Source organism: Phyllobates terribilis, unplaced genomic scaffold (assembly GCF_046119375.1).
Source record: "Phyllobates terribilis strain yellow unplaced genomic scaffold, ASM4611937v1 Scaffold_15__1_contigs__length_34870131, whole genome shotgun sequence".
Taxonomy (NCBI): domain Eukaryota; kingdom Metazoa; phylum Chordata; class Amphibia; order Anura; family Dendrobatidae; genus Phyllobates; species Phyllobates terribilis.
The window spans coordinates 25,918,887-25,935,871 of NW_027362775.1; the positions used below are offsets into that span (position 1 = coordinate 25,918,887).

Genomic DNA, 16,985 nt, shown 5'->3' on the forward strand with positions numbered 1-16,985 from the left:
AGCCTCAGCTGTCTGCCTTGCAGCGGCGGTTACCCTGACCACAATCCACGGGTGGCGTAGTCGGACATTCACAAATCTATAAATAGACTGCCACAACATTTGGTCTGACCACCCTGAGCCACGGGATCAGGTTGCCACTACTACCCCCAACATCGTACAGAAGCCCGGTTCCGGGTGCCCCACAGCCCAGGGGGTGAGTCATATACATATATAGTTCTCCTGCTCTCTTGTCCCCTTTCTCTCTATGACCAGTGATAGACTATTTTTATATCACATTTAGGCATCCATTTAATGTATACGCTGGGACATATAAGATAAACCGATACCTCTGACGGATGATGCACACTTTTAATGTTTCTTTTATGACTCTAAAACTATAAATCTGTTACACAGCTCCTTCCCGATCAAATAATGTGGACAGCTCCATTCCTCCCTCTGTGTATACATTGTGTAATGTGAAAGTATTGTGCTCTGTGAACTGTATATGGGCTACAGAGAATGATACTTGCCACACGATGACCAGTAAAAGGATGATGGAATCCTGTAAAAATGAAAAAAGGGGAAATGGGGGAGGGTACAAATGGGAGGAAAAGGAAAAAATGACAAAACATTGTGCCTTTATGGCTAAAAACTCTCCGGATGCTCCTTGTAGACAAGTCGCTGTGCTCGCTCTCTCATTGCAGGTGCCAGGAATGACCAGTAACTGCCAATCACATGACCTCCTCACTGCAGCCAGAACATTTCTATTACATTTGAAACTTTCAAGTAAAGATTTAGCCCTGATTCATCAAGACTGGCAGTTCTCATATCGGAATGTGGTGGTTTCTGGTCCCTTAGTCTGACATTTATTTTCTAAACACTGTGTATTCATGAGCTCCTGAGTATTTGGGGGGGGGGGGGAATTCAGTATTATGGGTACCACATAGTCCTCCATACAGTATAATGTTCCCCATATAGTGCTCCATACAGTATTACGGGCAACACAGTCCTCCATACAGTATTATGGACCCCATATAGTCCTCCATACAGTATTATTGGCACCACATAATCCTTGGAACAGTATAATGGGCCCCATATAGTGGTTCATACAGTATAATGGGCACCATTTAGTGCTCCATACAGTATTAAGGGCACCATATAGTGCTCCATACAGTATTATGGGCCCCATGTAGTCCTCTATACATATAAAATAAATAAACAAATACTCACCTCTCCCTTATCCCTCGCAGCTCCAGCCCCTGCACTGCTCAGCACAGAGGGCGTGCTGTAGTGATGTCATCGCGCCTTCTACACTGAGACATCACAGAGTTCAGCTGGAGAGGGGGAATGATGGGAGAGGGAGCAACAGCTGATGGCTCCCTTTCCTATTGTTGTTTTCAACTGTATCGGCATCCATGATATGGATACACACGTTCCATTAATTTGGGGCAAAAGCAGAAATTGTTTTTAATTGGTTTTTCACCTTTTCAGCAACAAGCAAAACAGTGAGAGTAACACCAACCAATATTGAGATATGTTCTCACTATAGATTAGATACTAGACAGCAATTAAAGTGAGAATCTAAAACATAACTTTTAATATTTAATAGTTAAGAACAATAAACAGATAATGCCACCCATAAAAAGAGAGATGGATCTCAATGCTGGAATGATTATTACCATTAACACAGTCAGGGGACCATCTCTATATTAAATATGTGTAAAAATACATAAAGAGCTTGTACTCTATCTTCAGGTGTGAAGACCAGGCTCTGGATAGAATCTGTAGAGGGAAGAGGGTGTATACGGGGGACACAGTAAGTCGCCCTCCCCTGAAACACCAATTTTTAACAGATCCAGATATACATCAATTAAACTAGGGGAAAATCTCTGTTCTTCCCTTTATTCCATGGATTAAGCATTTATTTCTATCTCCAGGAATCCAGACATTTAAATGAAAAACAGAGATTTCTCAAAACACAAGTATGAGGTCTGAGTGCAGATCCTACATATTTATAATAATTCATACATGATTGTGTCAACAAAATGTCAAAGGGAAAGTGCAGGGCCTCCATACAGGGCTGGCTGTGGTCTGCCCTTGTCAGAGCGGGAGCTTTGTGGGGATAGTTTAAGTTTGAGCCTAAAGGGACTAACAGGGCCAGCTTATACAACTACTTGGTCCAGAAGGAACTCCCCAGACAGCAACTTTCATCCCGGAGAAACAAAGAATGGGTGAGAGAATTCCATTTTGTTGACACAATCATGTATGATGAGTATTACTGTGTATCTACACAATGTTACTTTACTGTGTCCTGTTTGCTTTTTACACCTTCCACCATGTATTCTAGTTTCAATTTATGCGAGACCCCCCCCATAATCCCAGGCGTGGGGAGCAGTGAATATTCTGGCAGCTGATGTCGGCATGTGAGGGCCGCTGCGCCGTTTATACACTGAAGTAAGTTGCCAGCCTCAGAAGATGGTGCCGCACCGTGTAGGAGCAAAGGGAAGGTGAGCAGAATGGTTTATTTTTTTTTAAGTATGCGGCATGATGGGGATCATATATACTAGAAATGGCGACATATATACCAAGATAGAGGGCCACATATACAAGGATGGAGATCATATATACCAGAATGGGAGTGCCATATACACCAGGATGGGAGGGCCAAATACCAGGTTGGGGAGGACATATATACCAGGATGGGGGGGGGGGGGGCATATATACCAGGATGGAGCGCCACACATACCAGGATTTTAGATCATATATACCAGGAAGGAGGGCCACATATACCAGTATTTTAGATCATATATACCAGGATGGAAGGGCCATAAATACCAGGATGAAAGAGCCATATATACCAGGATGAGAGGGCTATATATACCAGGATTGGATGACCATATATACTAGGATGGGAGGGCCATATATACAAGTATAGGGGGAACATATATACCAAGATGGGGGACACATATATAACAGGATGGGGGGGATATATATACCAGGATGGGAGGGCATATACAGTTGAAACCAGAAGTTTACATACACTATATAAAAAGACACATATACATGTTTTTCTCAATATCTAACATGACATCAGGATAAACCTTTCACGTTTTAGATCAATTAGGATTACCATCATTTTTAATATTTGCCAAATGCCAGAATAATGAGAGAGAGAATGTTTTAAAGCATTTTTATTACTTACTGCAAAGTCAAAAGTTTACATACTGTACATTTCATTAGTATTTGGTACCATTGCCCTTAAACTGAATGACTTGGGTCAATCGTTTCTCACAAGCTTCTCACAATAGTTGGTCGGAATTTGGGCCCATTCCTCCTGACAAAACTTGTGTAACTGATCCAGGTTTGTAGGTCGCCTTGCTCGCACCTTCGTTTTCAGCTTTGCTCATAAATTTTCTATAGGATTGAGATCAGGGCTTTGTAATGGTCACTCCAAAACATTGACTTTGATATCCTTAAGCCACTTTGTTACCATTTTGTCAGTATGCTTCGGGTCATTGTCCAATTGGAAGACCAATTTATGCCAAAGCTTTAACTTCCTGGCTGATGTCTTAAGATGTTGCTTCAGTATTGCCACATAATCTTCTTTTCTCATGATGCCATCTATTTTGTGAAGTGCACCAGTCCCTCCTGCAGCAAAACAAAACCACAACATGATGCTGCCACCCACGTGTTTCACATTTGGGATGGTATTTTTAGGCTTCCAAGCTTCTCTCTTTTTCCTTCAAACGTAATGATGGTCATTATGACCACAGGACATGTATCCAAAAATTAAGGTCTTTGCTCCTGTGCGTTGCAAACATTAATCTGGCTTTTTATGTTTCTTTTGGAGTAATGGCTTCTTCCTGGCAGAGTGGCCTTTCAGCCCATATTGATAAAGTACTCGTTTCACTGTGGATATTGACACAATCTTACCAGCTTCCACCATCATCTTCATAAGGTCTTTTGTTTTTGTCCTTGGGTTGATATGCACATGTTGGACTAAAGCATGTTCATCTCTGGGACACAGAACCGTTTCCTTCCTGAGTGGTATGATGGCTGGACATTCCCATTTTGTTTGTACTTGCATATAATTGTTTGCACAGATGAATGAGGCACCTTCAGGTATCTTGAAATTGTACTCAAGGATGAGCCAGACTTGTGCAAGTCCACAATTCTCTTCCTGATATCTTGGCTAATTTCTTTAGACATTTCCATGATGCTATACAAAGAAGCAGTGCGTTTCAGGTGTGCATTAAAGTACATCCACAGGTGTGTCTCTAATTAACTCAGATGTTGCCAAAAAAATAGAAGCTTACAAACACATGACATCATCATATGGGCAGTCCAGAATTGTTTAAAGGCATAGTAATCTTAGTGTATGTAAACTTCTGGTTTCAACTGTTTACCAGGATGGGTGACATATAACAAAATTGAGGGACATACAGTTATATATTTGGACAGAGACAACATTTTTCTAATTTTGGTTCTAGACATTACCACAATGAATTTTAAACAAAACAATTCAGATGCAGTTGAAGTTCAGACTGTCAGCTTTCATTTGAGGGTATCCACATTAAAATTGGATGAAGGGTTTAGGAGTTTCAGCTCCTTAACATGTGCCACCCTGTTTTTAAAGGGACCAAAAGTAATTGGACAGATGAAATAATTGTAAATAAAATGTTCATTTCTAGTACTTGGTTGAAAACCCTTTGTTGGCAATGACTGCCTGAAGTCTTGAACTCATGGACATCACCAGATGCTGTGTTTCCTCCTTTTTGATGCTCTGCCAGGCCTTCACTGCGGTGGTTTTCAGTTGCTGTTTGTTTGTGGGCCTTTCTGTCTGAAGTTTAGTCTTTAACAAGTGAAATGCATGCTCAATTGGGTTGAGATCAGGTGATTGACTTGGCCATTCAAGAATATTCCACTTCCTTGCTTTAATAAACTCCTGGGTTGCTTTGGGTCATTGTCCATCTGTAGTATGAAACGACGACCAATCAGTTTGGCTGCATTTGGCTGGATCTGAGCACACAGTATGGTTCTGAATACATCAGAATTCATTCAGCTGCTTCTGTCCTGTGTCGCATCATAAATAAACACTAGTGACCCAGTGCCACTAGCAGCCATGCATGCCCAAGCCATCACACTGTCTCCGCCGTGTTTTACAGATGATGTGGTATGCTTTGGATCATGAGCTGTACCACGCCTTCGCCATACTTTTCTCTTTCCATCATTCTGGTAGAGGTTGATCTTGGTTTCATCTGTCCAAAGAATGTTCTTCCAGAACGGTGCTGGCTTTTTTAGATGTTTTTTTAGCAAAGTCCAGTCTAGCCTTTTTATTCTTGATGCTTATGAGTGGCTTGTACCGTGCAGTGAACCTCTGTATTTACTTTCATGCAGTCTTCTCTTTATGGTAGATTTGGATATTGATACGCCTACCTCCTGGAGAGTGTTGTTCACTTGGTTGGCTGTTGTGAAGGGGTTTCTCTTCACCATGGAGATTATTCTGCGATCATCCACCACTGTTGTCTTCCGTGGGCGCCCAGGTCTTTTTGCATTGATGAGTTCACCAGAGCTTTCTTTCTTTCTCAGGATGTACCAAACTGTAGATTTTGCCACTCCTAATATTGTAGCAATTTCTCGGATGGGTTTTTCTGTTTTTTGCAGCTTAAGGATGGCTTGTTTCACCTGCATGGAGAGCTCCTTTGATCGCATGTTTACTTCACAGAAAAACCTTCCAAATGCAAGCACCACACCTCAAATCAACTCCAGGCCTTTTATCTGCTTAATTGAGAATGACATAACGAAAGGATTGCCCACACCTGTCCATGAAATAACCTTGGAGTCAATTGTCCAATTACTTTTGGTCCCTTTAAAAACAGGGTGGCACATGTTAAGGAGCTGAAACTCCTAAACCCTTCATCCAATTTTAATGTGGATACCCTCAAATGAAAGCTGAAAGTCTGAACTTCAAATGCATCTAAATTGTTTTGTTTAAAATTCATTGTGGTAATGTCTAGAACCAAAATTAGAAAAATGTTGTCTCTGTCCAAATATATATGGACCTAACTATATACATAATGAGGAGGAGGAGGAGTTAAGGAGCTGGTTGTTAGAGCTCTCCTGTTAGGTTTTTTTTAGTTTGCTGGTCACATGACCATTTTTGCCTATTTTATCCGGCTCCGCCCTCCTGGCCTTGCTGGACTTCATTGTATTTACTACTCTTGAGCTAGCTTGGTGCTCTGTTGCCGTTCTCTGTTAGTTTTGCTAGGTCTTCTGACCTCTATGCTTTTTGTTGTGTGTTTGTCTTTGACTGCTACTATTTCTGCTAGGAGGTGTCCAACTTATCCCAGTCCCTAGTTCTTGTAGGGATCCCTCCCTCACATCTATAGGTCTTCGTACAGACTAGCCGAGGACTTTAGCGGGTCTGATCGCAGGATCAGGTTCCCCGTTACATCGTAGGGATCTAGTTTAGTTTTATTGTAGGGACAGATATCCTGTATTTCCTTAGTCCCTGTAGCTGATCATAACACTGGTTGCCTGAGCTACAGACGGTACTACCCACACCACCTTCATCCAATCAGTACAGTGAGGATGGCCTGAAGAGGAGGAGTAGAGGAAGGACGAGGTGGAGAAGATGGACAGGTGTCCTCTTGGTGGGGACAGAAGTCTTGGCTGTTGGCAGTCTAACACACATGGCTGAGTTTATGTTCCACTGCATTTCCTGCGACCCTCACGTTATATGCATTTTGGCCAACACTAATTACTGGTTGGTCACCCTTCTAGACCTACGCTACAATGAGAACTTTCCATCTCTCCTTCCCGTGGCGGAGAGGTCTAATAAAATGTTGCAGTACTCGAAGGCCCTAGTTGAGGAATTATTAAAAAAAAAATTCCATCTGACAACGCAGGCAGCAGAGGTCACAGTTCCTTAGACAACAAAGGAGTACTGACGATTGAGACACACACCAGATGGAGCAGAGGCAGGGGAACACTAAAAAAGGTCTGGGACAGTTTTCTCAAACCCTCCCAGCGCCCAGGCCCTGATGTCTGGTGTACTCTGACAAGGAGGGAAAAGTTTTGGAAGATGCTGAGTACCTTGCTGACCGTACCAGCGTCCTTCATGATTCCTCTGTGCCTTACAACTATTGGGTATCCAAGCTGGACACATGGCATGTACTGTCTCTCTACACCTTGGATGTCCTGACCTGCCCTGCTGCTAGCGTTTTGTCAGAGCGGGTTTTTAGTGCCGCCGGGAAAATTATAACTGATAGGCACATCCGCCTCTCAACTGAAAATGCTGACAGGTTGACCTTTTTATGTCCTCCTCCTCCTTCTCCTCCACCACCATATCAACAGGGTGATCATGCTACCCTTACTATAAATCTTTTAAGGGTGTTTATAATACCCGCATTGAGAATTTTGAGAGGCCTATCGCTAACATTTTCTGATATAAATGTATACCCCCTCCGGGGGTAAGGCTGTGTGCCCACGTAGCGTTTTCAAGCGTATATGCTGCGGAATTTCCGCAGCGTAAACGCTTGAAAAACGCATGTATATCCGCACCCCATGGTCCCCAATGGCATTCCGCAATGTCAATGCCCATGCTGCGGATTTTTCCGCAGCGTATATGCTGCGGTCAAAAATCCGCAGCATGTTCATTAATTTTGCGGAAGCGCAGCGGAATCAATGTGCGGATGGTACCCAAGTCTGGATGAGAGGAGACTCTCATCCAGACCTGGGTACCAAAGAACCTGTAAAAAAAAAGAATAAAATAAAGTTTATACTTATCTTCTGATGTTTTCCCTCCGTCGCGCTGTTGTCTGAAGGACCTGCCACGTCACTGAGTCATGTGACCCACCACATGACACAATGACGTCACCGCAGGTCCTGCACACAACAGCGTGAGCCGCTCAAGCCTCCGGACGGGGCAGAGAATGCATCAGAAGGTGAGTATAAAGCTTATTTTTTACCATTCTGAACAAGTTGTCAAGCACTTTTCCAAGTGATGCTTGGAGAAGTGCTTGATAACCCGCATGCGGAAATGCATGCAAAGACGCCTCACAAACGCTTCTACCTGGCGGGAAAACCGCATGTAATATCCGCATGCGATTTTCCCGCCAGGGAGAAGCGTAAAAAATATGCTTCAGGTCCGAAACGTGGGCACATAGCCTAAATGTTTTCCAGCCCATGCACTTAGTGCATGCGCATTATCAGTCTAGGATACCCACTCATTAATAATGGGAAAAAAAGGTTTTCTGAGTCCCTCCACTACGTCTCTTCAAAGAGGTATTGGAGTGCCTCCTTCTAATTTTTGGCAGTCCTTAAAGCGCATGCATTACCAGTCTAGGACACCCACTCCTTATTAATAGTAAAAAATGCTTTTCTGAGGCTCCATCTTCTTGTTGAGGGAGCATTTTTGGAAACCAAAAGAGCCGGATTCTATTAGTATATGATCCAGTGCCTTGTTGTGGGCTGTCAGGTGGTCGTCACATTGGGAGTTCTCACACTGCATACAGGATGTCACAGCCAGGACAGGAGACTTTGTACAGTAAGTATAGAAGATCCTGGTCTCCTCCATATTAGGCTGAGTAGATACGAAATGCTCCACTATATTCCCCAGCAGGGTTGATGAAATAACAGTCCTTGGTGCTGCTACGTTAAACTAATAGCTTTTTTCAGGGCTAATTCAAATAGATTATATTCTCTAATAATACCGTTCTTATCTGTAGTTCATGTAGTTTGAGCTGTCGCAGTAGGGATAGCTATTACAGGCATCTAGTCAAGAATTATTGCCTTATAGTCCTTGCTGCTGCAACCTAAAAAAAATATCAAGGTAACATCTATTCTATTCCCTATTAATACCGCTGTTAGCTGTATTTAGTGTAGGGATAGGTCATAGGTATCATCTGCTGGAAATGAGTGTTCATTTTGGTCACATATATCTCTTCCACAGTCCATAACTTGTTTGCTTTTTCCCATAAACTCATTGACAGATTCGTGTTTTTTATGGTGATCTTTACTCAGAAATTAAGTAATAAAAAGGATGGTGGTGCTTGCAGTTGAGCCCTTGAAACCTGCTGCAAGAAAGGACGATTACCACAGTCGTCTAATGGGTAAAGTAGATAAAATGGTATATATCTGATATATACAGACTTGCGCTTGTAACAGGGCTGGGGTAAAAGGAGAAAGGGAATGACAAGAATCAGGTAGTTAAAAAATGTAAATTCATTAGAGTACAATAAAAGAACTGAAAAAGTAAAAATGGCGGGAGGATATTCTGTTTTTTTATTTTTAATTATATACGGTATATATATGGCGCCCCTGAGGGTTCAGTCGCCACAGAAGTACTGCACCTCACCCCGAGGTGTGGTGTCTCCCTTCTCTCAGGTAAGGTGGGAGTGCTGCACGGAACCCCAAACACCTGCATCCAACACTACCCTACTCCAGGCCGGCTGGGGGGGCAACATGCAGAGCGCAGCTGCTGAGCCTTGTCCCTGGCTGGATGGGGGGAACCAGTAGTGGGTGTGGGTGGAGGAAGTAGTTAGAGAAAGCACTTTGATAGGAGTATAAATAGGGAAGCCATCTTAGAGAGAGTGTGTTCAGTCAGAGGAGGAGAGTGAGATATGAAAGTGGGGTTCTGCCAGGTACACCCGAGCTGCCTGAGGAAGGACTGAACCCTTGCCCGGTGAACGCAGTGCGACGCGGGAGGCTTGCGCCGGTACAGTGCACCTGTGGACTGTCTAAGAACTGTGAGTAAATCTTGGATGACTGCACTGAGCTGCCTCCGCTCCTTTATTTCGCCGGTGCCATTTCCCTCCCTGCACTATAACGCCCAGCACACCTCCTCCATTTATCTACACTGCCCTGAGGCCTGCTCCACCTGTGGGGAGCCGATCCATCACAAGCTGTCCTAACATTTGCCTCAGAGGACTGTTGCAGCGCTGGTGATCCTCACCAGACACCGCAGGTGGCGTCACGGCAAATTCCCCTACAAAATATCCCCCTTTTTACACTGACCCGCCCTGGGTTACGGACCGGGCCAGCCACCGTGATCTCCCCCAAAAGCAGCCATAAGGCTCGGCTGTCGAGTACCCCATGGCCCTGGGGGCGAGTCATATATATAACAATAAGGACACTCGAGGTATATTCCTGTTGGTCCTGGATAAAGTGCGCTGTGCTTCTGATGTTAGAGGATAATAAGTGTGTGTACATATATCTCAGACATTAGCGCCAACAGACTAATCGTTAGCAAAACTGATAGAAGGGACAAAAAAATAATAATTAAGTCAATATAGCGATTCATAAATAAATGTCATAAAAGATTAACTTTATTGATGAAGTAAAAAGGTGCAGTGGACATACAAAAACAGGAAGATGGTGCAGATCACACATATAAATAGTAAAATGTAAAGGAGACTCACTGCTTAGTATAAAATCACAAATACAGTATACTGTATATAACCATCATCTGAAATATATATAAGCAAATATGTGTAAAAATACATGTATACTATTGATGATGCTATGAGAATATACGGGGGTATGGGGACTAAATAATGGTCAAGTATACAAGATTGGGGTAAAAGGTATATATATATTCCCATACATGGCACGGTCAAATAGCGTACACTCAGGATGGATGGGAAAAAATGAGTTTACTGCATACTTTGTTCACAGCAGGAGCTGCCTTACAATGTGCCCACCCCGACACATCACAGGAAGAGAGAGAATAAAAATGCTGCGCTAGCCAATAGGAGAGGGACGCAGAGTGTAGTGACGCATGCGAGAACTGGTGAAGTCCGGGAGCTTGCCTCGACCCACATCACATGACCGACCGTGACACAAACTGGATTGTGACGCCGAAGGGAACAAAAGATACAGGAAGAGAACTGGCAGGGCACCAGATGAGAATGCGTGCCACCGGGGCAATCTGCAAAAGTAGTGTAGCATTCATAGTTCATAGAGAGAAATCAACACTGTGCATAGTGGGAGCGTAATACTCAAAAAAGGCCACAAGATGGTGCAAAACAGCATGGTGTTATCTGTATAAAGCACAATGAAGATAACACAATTATGTGATATTATGACAAAAGGATAATAATATTGCCAGGGTCGGACTGGGGTGCCTAGGGCCCACCAGGGTAATTGACTCTAGGCGCCCACACTACAACTCTGTAATCTAACGAGATGCAATTTGCAGCTTGTCACTACATTACAGAACAGGAGGAAGCGCTGGGCATTGTATATGAGTATATGTAAGTGTAATGCCGGCACGATCTTCCTCCAGAGCGGATATACCAGCAGCGTGTTTCACACAGTAGATTCACTTGTGTGAAACTAGCCTAAATTCCATTTAGTATTCATTGTATTTCTGAGTCAATGTTCTACCAGTAAAACAAAAAGCTAGCTATCAATACTAGATTTCATGTATCACCTACCCTGTATCACTTTATAACTGGCTACCAACTGATCCGGTGGTCTACGCAGTATTCTCAGCTCTTGCTTGTTCACAATGCACAGCATTCACATTGGTCCTACATAAAAGAACATGTAATACTATTAGTTCTTTCATTGTAAAGAGGAAACTGTTGTATATTGTCTTATTTTGCAATTGTACTGTTTGCAGCGTACTTTGGCCTGTAAAGGGGATGTTCTGGAAAAATTATTTTCTAGCAAGTGCCCTCAGCATGCCTCTCTAAACAGAAGATTCGTACCTAGGCACTGTTCACACCGTGTCTAAAATGTGTACGTTTCATCCATGAAGGGTCCGTTTCACGTCTGTGTGCCCTCAATGGGTCATCCGTATTCCATGGACACTGCTCAGCTCAGAAAATAATTTCCAATGCATCTATCTGTTAAAAACGGACCAAACATGGATGTCATTCCCGTGATTTTCACAGACCCATAGAATTTAGTGTGTGTGTGTTTGGTCCGCATCACGGACCAAAAATAGTGCATGTGTTCATGAATTTTTTTCATTGACCCATGGTCCGTAAAACACTGATGTGTGAACACACATTAAAATCAATGTGTATGCGTGCTGCAAATGAGAAATGTGGACAACACATGTCAGTGAAAAATTGAAATGTGAATAGGTCCTTACCCGCTATGCACCGCTACGGTCTTCTACATCACCTTCTCCATGTCCATGGAACAGTCCACATAGTGTTTCCATCTATCACAGCCGGCACAGGAGCCAATAACTGGTTTCAGTGGTGACATGTGAAGCCAGTCATTGACTGCAGTGGAGCATGTGGCCATTGCTGTGGCAGATATAAGCACAGCGAGACCCAGAGCATTGACATGCAAGAGGCATGGAGGACCTCAGCGGTAGGGAGCAAGTAAGTATGAAACATCTGTTTATAAAAGCAGGATGCAAAAATATGGTAAAAAATCATGAAGATCATCCCAGCATTTTTTCCTTAAATTATACACAGGTACCTGTTACAGCTTACCATGGGAATGTGCCAGGCAGAGGCGATTTCACTGCTCCAATATGAGTCGCCTCCCTCTGCTTTACGTCACAGATTCTACAATTGCTATTGAACGTGGCATCTGAGGGTTTAAATAACTGGGTATGGTGGCATCGCCAGCCCTGATCTTTGCAGTTCGGTGCCTGCTGTATTATACTGCCTGCACCTGGCATGTATAGAGCACAGTCAATGTAGCAGCGCGCTTGCCTATTTTGCTGGCTCACGACCAGCCTCCCTTTATAGTCAAAGGGAGCATCAGGCTGTATCAGGAAAGTGCTGGAATTTTGTGAAATCTATCCGACTCTTTCCAGGCAGAAGAGTTGGACGGATTTCACAACGCAAGTGTGAAAATAGCCTTACAGTGTGAATGACTTGGTGCTGTGGGCTCGGATGCAATACCCGTCCCCGCATCATCAGTGCAGTAACAAACCTACAACTCCCAGTAAACCCTGAAGGATTAAATCTGACAGGGCATGCTGGGAATGGTAAGTTTCAGAGGGGAAACCACTCACATTATTATTATTATACATTTTATTTTAGCAGTGCAGTGTGTATATACAGATACTGAGAATTACACCCAGTATACAGTGCAGGAGAATTGGTACTATCCAGTGTATATAAAGGATAATACATAGAGAATTATGCCCAGTATACAGGACAGAAGTGGTACTCTGCAATATATATAAATATATATATATATTTATACACACACATTATATATACTGTAAGGCAGCGCTTGTCATTATCCTGGGGGGATACTCGCTTCGCTGCGTCAATTTAAAACACACCTGCCATATTTTCCGGTATTTCTCAAGTCAGCAGTTTATTAACTCCATAAACTGCTGATTTCCGGGTCCAACTCCGTGGCCCACCGACACAGATATAAAGTCCACGAGCCCAAGTGGCAGACCGGCCCACTTGGCTCTAGTTACAGCCTCCCGCAAGGTAATAATAAAATAATGTCCATGAAAATGTCCATAACACAAATAGTATTACCTACGTCGGGCTTTAGCTGCTTTGGTCCATTTGTTTCCCAGATGGGGTCTCTAGCCTCTGGCCCTCCAAGGCTTACTGACATCCACACGGGATCCAGGCTTCACCCGGCCTCACTAGGCTTCAGACAAACAGTGTCCCACCCACCCGGGGAACAGGCCTCATGCCTCTCTCACAGGTACACTGCACACTGCTCAACTCACCAGGTTTTTATATATCCTGTAGACACAGCCACAGGACCTGTGCTTATCTCACAGTCACGTGTCCATACCTTCTGTGAGCAAAAGGACCTGTGTGATGTCACAGTCATGTGACCAGTCAGCTGAGGGGGAGGAAATAGCCTAAACAGACATACTAGATCATTATAGCAATGCCGCTGCACCACATATTCCCCCCCTCTGTTCAAACCTGTGGGGTTGAACACATAATATACACAACAGTTTAAAACCCACAGTTCACACAGAGACCATGCACTTGACCCTTACGTTGTCCAGCCCCTGGAACATTATTCATTGACATTAGCCCATTCCTTAGGGACCTCCCATCTGTCAATGTCACTGACTTCGTCAGGTCACCTTTCCGGGTCGTAACCTTGTCAGGCCTCCCCCGCTCCCAGCGGTCAGTCGAAACCCTGTCAGGTCTCCCCCGCTCCCAGCGGTCAATACGGCAGTGCAACTCACATGTCCTTGTACCTAAGGTCTGGTTCGACTCCGTATTGTCCAGTCCTCTATTGGGTCGTTTGTATGGGCCACCCACACCTGAGTTACTGGAGGTCTCACTACCTCTAAACCCACGCCCACTACTCTCAGGACACCTTGAAGGGTCCCTAACTTCAGGTGTTCTGTTATTTAGGGGCCCCCTTCTCTGTCGGGTCCCACCATTTCCAGACGGCTGCCATCCTCTACTGCTCAGATGATGCTGTCCATCTACTCGCAGTCTAGCGAGACTCAATTGTTCCACCTCTCGCAGGTAGGTCACTCGGTACTCCACCAGCATGCTCATATATGCCAGACTTTCTCCGTTCCTATAGCGTAGAATGACACCATGCCGTCTTCATCCGGTATCCAGTCCTGACGATCATGTGGACTGCTCACCACACCAGACTTCTTCACCATCATCTGCATGGCTCGGCCATTTCTCCCAATGAGCTCTCTCACCAGAACATGAGGCACCCGGATGACCTCTTCTAGCAGACTGTGAGCCTCTCTCATCAGCTCCAGTTGTCTAGCGGCTTGCTCAGTCTTCAACCGGAGAAACCGCTTCGTGCGAATACATCGCCAATGTATGTCACTCAGGATTGCCACCCTCTTCACTGTGACTTCAGGTCGTGGACAGGACCACCAGCTGTTTGGCCTCTGAGGTCAAGTACACCTTCCAGGCTCCCACGGCCTTCTTAAACTCCTCATGCACGAACTCACGGGTGCATTCTTCCCTCAGGTCCTCGGGTACATCTACGAGGCACTTGTACCGAGACGTTTCGGTCTCACCAGTGGTTTCCAGACGATCAACCAGCTCAGGTTTCAGGGACAACTGACTTCCAGCTTCTTCACCCTGGATGCTTCCCCTGAGCGGACTCACAGCTACAACTTCTCAACTTTTCGTCTTGACCACCTCCACTTCACCATTATCTTTCAACACCATACTCTTAGCTCTCCTCAGGTCCACCTTCTCATGGTCTAAGGGAGTAAGTGCAACTTGTTTGCCTTTTCCCTTCTCCAAGGAGACCTCGTTCACCGCGTGACACTTTGCTAGGCGGCCTTAGAGCTCTAAAACTTCTCCTTTTAGCTCAGTTACTCGCCTCTCAGCAGTCCATCTCTGAAGCTCTTCCTGCTTCAACTGCTCTTCCAGCAGGAGAGCTCTCTCAGACCTCTCCGTCTCCAATGTGCCCACTCGGCTCTCAATAGCCAGTCTCTCACGCTTCTCTTGCGTCCACTGGGCTTGTAGCAACTCCTTGAGCTGCTTGATCTCGGCTCCGACATCCACCGAATCATCAGAGCTCACATCACTCGAGGAGGTATCTGCTTCATACCTCCCATCACCAGCGGTCAACTCCTGGCTCTGGTCTGTGGCTTTTCCGATGGACTCCTCCATCTTCTCTCGCTCAGCTTCCATCTTGCTGACTGTTTCCTTAAGGTACGTCTCCGCCTTCTGGAGGGTATCACAGGACATCTGTAGCTCCTTCACCTGAGCTTCCAGATCTAGGGTCTTTCCCCGGAGATCATCATTCTCCTCACGGATATCTTGCAGAGTGGTCTCAACCACTTGGCGCTCTTGCTCTGCATCCGCCTTACCCTCCTCTAGTTTTCCTTTAAGCTTGAGGAGGTCCTCATAATCTCTCCTAATCTGTTGCAGTTCCTCACTGAACCTTTCATGCCTCTTTTCTGCCTCATGGTCGTGAGCAGACACTTCAACTTTTATTGCTTCTTTCAGGGCGGATAGCTCCTGGTCTCGCTGGTACAGAGTCCTCCAGTCGCTCCTTCTCCTGCATTAGAGGCTTTACTTGGTCCTGGAACTGCTGCAGCTCCCTCATGAGTTCATCATACTCCTTTTTAGATTCACACAGCTCCTGGTTGAACTGTTCGCGCAGTCGTTCTAGTTCCGGATGACGTCCAGAAACTCCATCCTGCCGCGTCTCCTTCTCAAGTTTCAACTGCGAAACCTCCTCCTTAATTTTGCGGCGGTCCTCCTTAATTGCGTGGAACATCTCCTTCCACTGGACAACTTCCTCGTTGCTTTCCTTTAGACTTCGCCGTAAGTCCTTCACAACCTGGAATACCCTCTGCCGTTCAGACTCCAGGCTCTGCTGGTCTGAGGACACGTTCTCCAGGTCCGTCACCTCCTCTTCTGCCTCTGAAGTAGGATCCACCCTTGTAACAACGGCACACACCATTACATTTTCTTTATTTTCACTTTTAGTCAAGACTACAGGAGCAACCTTTCTGTGGCCCTTGCGCCGTCTACGTCGAGATGTGGACTCTCTCCCCTCGTCTAGTCCCTCCTGACCGACCTCTCCTACTTCCGTAGTGTCACCGTCAGCTATCAGGTCTGTGTCACTCCCCATGATGTTGTGGACTACCAGGTCACCTCCCACTTTGACTTCAACCCCCTCCACTGGAGTCACACCGTTCTCAACGGTCAAATTATCATTTCTAGGAGGTACCAACCCACCATCAACAATTTCCAGTTTTCCACACTCTACGCTCTTGTGAAAATCCGCCCCTTTTTAGACTCCGCCCCCTTTTGTACAACCACACCTGTAAGGGAATTTTTACAAAAAACATCAGCGACAGTCTTAGGACTCAGTTCACAAGACCTCTTACCACCTCCCCGGGCACTCTGGGACAACACGGGCGCCCCCGGAGGGTCCATAGAATGGTCCACGGCCACCATTCTATACGGTGCCCACAGCTCCTGCGGTTCCCGCACCATGTCCAGTAACAGTTTCTCAAATACCTGCTCCGGACCCAACCGTCCCTTCAAACGCTCATTAGCTCCAGACACCTCTGTTGCTTTGCACACAGCCATCACGGTACACTGTTC

General features: G+C 45.1%; 1 long non-coding RNA gene across 1 annotated transcript in view; it reads right to left on the reverse strand.

The window, feature by feature from the left end:
• LOC141175995 (uncharacterized) overlaps positions 1-13,733 on the reverse strand; it is a 37,168-nt gene extending 23,435 nt beyond the window's left edge. Inside the window, exons 1-2 of the long non-coding RNA XR_012253084.1 lie at positions 13,649-13,733; positions 11,418-11,513 (exon numbers count right to left, since the gene is read on the reverse strand). This is a non-coding gene — a long non-coding RNA (uncharacterized lncRNA). The remainder of the gene's footprint in view (positions 1-11,417; positions 11,514-13,648) is intronic.
• Positions 13,734-16,985: the final 3,252 nt, after the last annotated feature.